Raw genomic sequence first — 6,000 nt, forward strand, 5'->3', positions numbered from 1 at the left:
TCTTTGCAATTTAGCAAAGCTTTGACGAGCATTGTTTCATTCATGGGTTCCACATTAGAGGTCTATGCAATTTAAAAAAGCATTGATGAGCATTGTTTAATTGTTGAGCTCAACAATAGAAATGTATACACTTTAAACAAAGCTTTGATGAGGATTGTTTCATTCTTGAGTTCCACATTATAAGTCTATGCAATTTAGCAAAGCTTTGATGAGCATAGTTTAATTCTTGGGTTCCACAATAGAAGTAGTCTTCGCAATTTAGCAAAGCTTTGATGACCGTTGTTTAATTCTTGTGTTCCACAATAAAAGTCTGTGCAATTTAAGCAAAGCTTTGATGAGCGTTGCTTCATTCTTGAGTTCCACATTAGAAGTCTATGGAATTTAAGAATGTTTTGATGAGCATTGTTTAATTCTAGAGTTGCACAATAGAAGTAGCCTTCGTAATTTAGTATAAGTTTGATGAGCCTTGTTTAATTCTTGAGTTCCATAATAAAAGTCAGTGCAATTATAGAAAAGCTTTGATGAGCATTGTTTCATTCTTGAGTTCCACATTATAAGTCTATGCAATTTAGAAATGCTTTGATGAGCATTGTTTAATTCTAGAGTTGCACAATAGAAGTAGCCTTCGTAATTTAGCATAGTTTTGATGAGCATTGGTTAATTCAAGAGTTGCACAATAGAAGTAGCCTTTGTAATTTAGCATAGTTTTGATGAGCATAGCTATATTCTTGAGTTCCATAATAGAAGTCTATGCAATTTAAACAAGGCTTCGTAATTTACCACAGTTTTGATGAGCATTGTTTCATTCTTGAGTTCCACATTAGAAGTCTATGCAATTTAGCAATGCTTTGATGAGCATTGTTTAATTCTAGAGTTGCACAATAGAAGTAGCCTTCGTAATTTAGCATAGTTTTGATGAGCATTGTTTTGTTCTTGAGTTCCACAATAGAAGTCTAAGCAATTTAAATAAGGATTTGATGAGCATTGTTTCATTCTTGAGTTCCACAATAGAGTTCTATGCAATTTAAGCAAAGCTTTGATGAGCATTGTTTAATTCTTGAGTTCCACAATTGAATTCGATGCAATTTAAGCAAAACTTTGACGAGGATTGTTTAATTCATGAGTTCCATAATAGAAGTCTATGTAACTTGCAATGCTTTGATGCGCATTGCTTAATACTTGAGTTCCACAATAGAAGTGTATCCAATGTAGCAAAGCTATAATGAGCATCGTTTAATTCTTGAGTTCCACATTAGAAGTCTACGCAATATAAGAAAAGCTTTGATTAGCATTGTTTGATTTATTAGTTCCACGAAGTCTATGCAATTTAGCAAAGCTTTGATGAGCATTATTTCATTCTTGAGTTCCACATTGGAAGTCTATGCAATTTAGCAAAGCATTGATGAGCATTGTTTAATGAATTCCACAATAGAAGTAACCTTTGCAATTTAGCAAAGATTTGATGAGCATTGTTTAATTCTTTAGTTCCACAATAGAAGTGTATGCACTTTAAGCAAAGCTTTGATGAGCGTTGTTTCATTCTTGCTACAATAGAAGTTTATGCAATTTAGCAAAGCTTTGATGAGTATTGTTTATCTCTTGAGTTCCACAATAGAAGTCTATGCAATTTAAGAAAAGCTTTTGTGTGCATTGTTTAATTTTCGAGTTCCACAATAGAAGTCTACGCAATTTAGCAAAGCTTTGATGAGCATTGTTTAGATCTTATGTTCCACAATAGAATTCTATGCAATTTAAGCAAATCATTGATGAGGATTGTTTAAATCTTGAGCTGCACAATAGAAGTATATGTAACTTAGCAAAGCTTTAATGATCATTGTTTAATACTTGAGTTCCACAATAGAAGTCTATGCAATTTACCAAAGCTTTGATAAGCATCGTTTAATTCTTGAGTTCCACAATAGAAGTCTATGCAATTTAAGCAAGTCTTTGATGAACAGTGTTTGATTCTTGAGTTCCACAATAGAAGTCTTTGCAATTTAGCAAATCTTTGACGAGCATTGTTTCATTCTTGGGTTCCACATTAGTGGTCTATGCAATTTAACAAAGCATTGATGAGCATTGTTTAATTGTTGAGCTCAACAATAGAAATGTATACACTTTAAACAAAGCTTTGATGAGGATTGTTTCATTCTTGAGTTCCACATTATAAGTCTATGCAATTTAGCAAAGCTTTGATGAGCATAGTTTAATTCTTGGGTTCCACAATAGAAGTAGTCTTCGCAATTTAGCAAAGCTTTGATGACCGTTGTTTAATTCTTGTGTTCCACAATAAAAGTCTGTGCAATTTATGCAAAGCTTTGATGAGCATTGCTTCATTCTTGAGTTCCACATTAGAAGTCTATGGAATTTAAGAATGTTTTGATGAGCATTGTTTAATTCTAGAGTTGCACAATAGAAGTAGCCTTCGTAATTTAGTATAAGTTTGATGAGCCTTGTTTAATTCTTGAGTTCCATAATAAAAGTCAGTGCAATTATAGAAAAGCTTTGATGAGCATTGTTTCATTCTTGAGTTCCACATTATAAGTCTATGCAATTTAGAAATGCTTTGATGAGCATTGTTTAATTCTAGAGTTGCACAATAGAAGTAGCCTTCGTAATTTAGCATAGTTTTGATGAGCATTGGTTAATTCAAGAGTTGCACAATAGAAGTAGCCTTTGTAATTTAGCATAGTTTTGATGAGCATTGCTATATTCTTGAGTTCCACAATAGAAGTCTATGCAATTTAAACAAGGCTTCTTAATTTACCATAGTTTTGATGAGCATTGTTTCATTCTTGAGTTCCATATTAGAAGTCTATGCAATCTAGCAATGCTTTGATGAGCATTGTTTAATTCTAGAGTTGCACAATAGAAGTAGCCTTCGTAATTTAGCATAGTTTTGATGAGCATTGTTTTGTTCTTGAGTTCCACAATAGAAGTCTATGCAATTTAAACAAGGCTTTGATGAGCATTGTTTCATTCTTGAGTTCCATAATAGAGTTCTATGCAATTTAAGCAAAGCTTTGATGAGCATTGTTTAATTCTTGAGTTCCACAATTGAATTCGATGCAATTTAAGCAAAACTTTGACGAGGATTGTTTAATTCATGAGTTCCATAATAGAAGTCTATGTAACTTGCAATGCTTTGATGCGCATTGCTTAATACTTGAGTTCCACAATAGAAGTGTATCCAATGTAGCAAAATCTATAATGAGCATCGTTTAATTCTTGAGTTCCACATTACAAGTCTACGCAATATAAGAAAAGCTTTGATGAGCATTGTTTGATTTATTAGTTCCACGAAGCCTATGCAATTTAGCAAAGCTTTGATGAGCATTATTTCATTCTTGAGTTCCACATTGGAAGTCTATGCAATTTAGCAAAGCATTGATGAGCATTGTTTAATGAATTCCACAATAGAAGTAACCTTTGCAATTTAGCAAAGATTTGATGAGCATTGTTTAATTCTTTAGTTCCACAATAGAAGTGTATGCACTTTAAGCAAAGCTTTGATGAGCGTTGTTTCATTCTTGCTACAATAGAAGTCTATGCAATATAGCAAAGCTTTGATGAGTATTGTTTATCTCTTGAGTTCCACAATAGAAGTCTATGCAATTTAAGCAAAGCTTTGTGTGCATTGTTTAATTTTCGAGTTCCACAATAGAAGTCTACGCAATTTAGCAATGCTTTGATGAGCATTGTTTAGATCTTGTGTTCCACAATAGAATTCTATGCAATTTAAGCAAATCATTGATGAGGATTGTTTAAATCTTGAGTTCCACAATAGAAGTATATGTAACTTAGCAAAGCTTTGATGATCATTGTTTAACACTTGAGTTCCATAATAGAAGTCTATGCAATTTACCAAAGCTTTGATAAGCATCGTTTAATTCTTGAGTTCCACAATAGAAGTCTATGCAATTTAAGCAAGTCTTTGATGAACAGTGTTTGATTCTTGAGTTCCACAATAGAAGTCTTTGCAATTTAGTAAAGCTTTGATGAGCATTGTTTCATTCTTGGGTTCCACATTAGAGGTCTATGCAATTTAACAAAGCATTGGTGAGCATGGTTTAATTGTTGAGCTCAACAATAGAAATGTATACACTTTAAACAAAGCTTTGATGAGGATTGTTTCATTTTTGAGTTCCACATTATAAGTCTATGCAATTTAGCAAAGCTTTGATGAGCATAGTTTAATTCTTGGGTTCCACAATAGAAGTAGTCTTCGCAATTTAGCAAAGCTTTGATGACCATTGTTTAATTCTTGTGTTCCACAATAAAAGTCTGTCCAATTTTAGCAAAGCTTTGATGAGCATTGCTTCATTCTTGAGTTCCACATTAGAAGTCTATGGAATTTAAGAATGTTTTGATGAGCATTGTTTAATTCTAGAGTTGCACAATAGAAGTAGCCTTCGTAATTTAGTATAAGTTTGATGAGCCTTGTTTAATTCTTGAGTTCCATAATAAAAGTCAGTGCAATTATAGAAAAGCTTTGATGAGCATTGTTTCATTCTTGAGTTCCACATTATAAGTCTATGCAATTTAGAAATGCTTTGATGAGCATTGTTTGATTCTAGAGTTGCACAATAGAAGTAGCCTTCGTAATTTAGCATAGTTTTGATGAGCATTGGTTAATTCAAGAGTTGCACAATAGAAGTAGCCTTTGTAATTTAGCATAGTTTTGATGAGCATTGCTATATTCTTGAGTTCCACAATAGAAGTCTATGCAATTTAAAAATGGCTTCTTAATTTACCATAGTTTTGATGAGCATTGTTTCATTCTTGAGTTCCACATTAGAAGTCTATGCTATTTAGCAATGCTTTGATGAGCATTGTTTAATTCTAGAGTTGCACAATAGAAGTAGCCTTCGTAATTTAGCATAGTTTTGATGAGCATTGTTTTGTTCTTGAGTTCCACAATAGAAGTCTATGCAATTTAAACAAGGCTTTGATGAGCATTGTTTCATTCTTGAGTTCCACAATAGAGTTCTATGCAATTTAAGCAAAGCTTTGATGAGCATTGTTTAATTCTTGAGTTCCACAATTGAATTCGATGCAATTTAAGCAAAACTTTGACGAGGATTGTTTAATTCATGAGTTCCATAATAGAAGTCTATGTAACTTGCAATGCTTTGATGCGCATTGCTTAATACTTGAGTTCCACAATAGAAGTGTATCCAATGTAGCAAAGCTATAATGAGCATCGTTTAATTCTTGAGTTCCACATTAGAAGTCTACGCAATATAAGAAAAGCTTTGATGAGCATTGTTTGATTTATTAGTTCCACGAAGTCTATGCAATTTAGCAAAGCTTTGATGAGCATTATTTCATTCTTGAGTTCCACATTGGAAGTCTATGAAATTTAGCAAAGCATTGATGAGCATTGTTTAATGAATTCCACAATCGAAGTAACCTTTGCAATTTAGCAAAGATTTGATGAGCATTGTTTAATTCTTTAGTTCCACAATAGAAGTGTATGCACTTTAAGCAAAGCTTTGATGAGCGTTGTTTCATTCTTGCTACAATAGAAGTCTATGCAATATAGCAAAGCTTTGATGAGTATTGTTTATCTCTTGAGTTCCACAATAGAAGTCTATGCAATTTAAGCAAAGCTTTGTGTGCATTGTTTAATTTTCGAGTTCCACAATAGAAGTCTACGCAATTTAGCAATGCTTTGATGAGCATTGTTTAGATCTTGTTTTCCACAATAGAATTCTATGCAATTTAAGCAAATCATTGATGAGGATTGTTTAAATCTTGAGTTCCACAATAGAAGTATATGTAACTTAGCAAAGCTTTGATGATCATTGTTTAACACTTGAGTTCCATAATAGAAGTCTATGCAATTTACCAAAGCTTTGATAAGCATCGTTTAATTCTTGAGTTCCACAATAGAAGTCTATGCAATTTAAGCAAGTCTTTGATGAACAGTGTTTGATTCTTGAGTTCCACAATAGAAGTCTTTGCAATTTAGTAAAGCTTTGATGAGCATTGTTTCAT

The sequence above is a fragment of the Lactuca sativa genome, chromosome 1, assembly GCF_002870075.4.
Source record: "Lactuca sativa cultivar Salinas chromosome 1, Lsat_Salinas_v11, whole genome shotgun sequence".
In the NCBI taxonomy this organism is placed as follows: domain Eukaryota; kingdom Viridiplantae; phylum Streptophyta; class Magnoliopsida; order Asterales; family Asteraceae; genus Lactuca; species Lactuca sativa.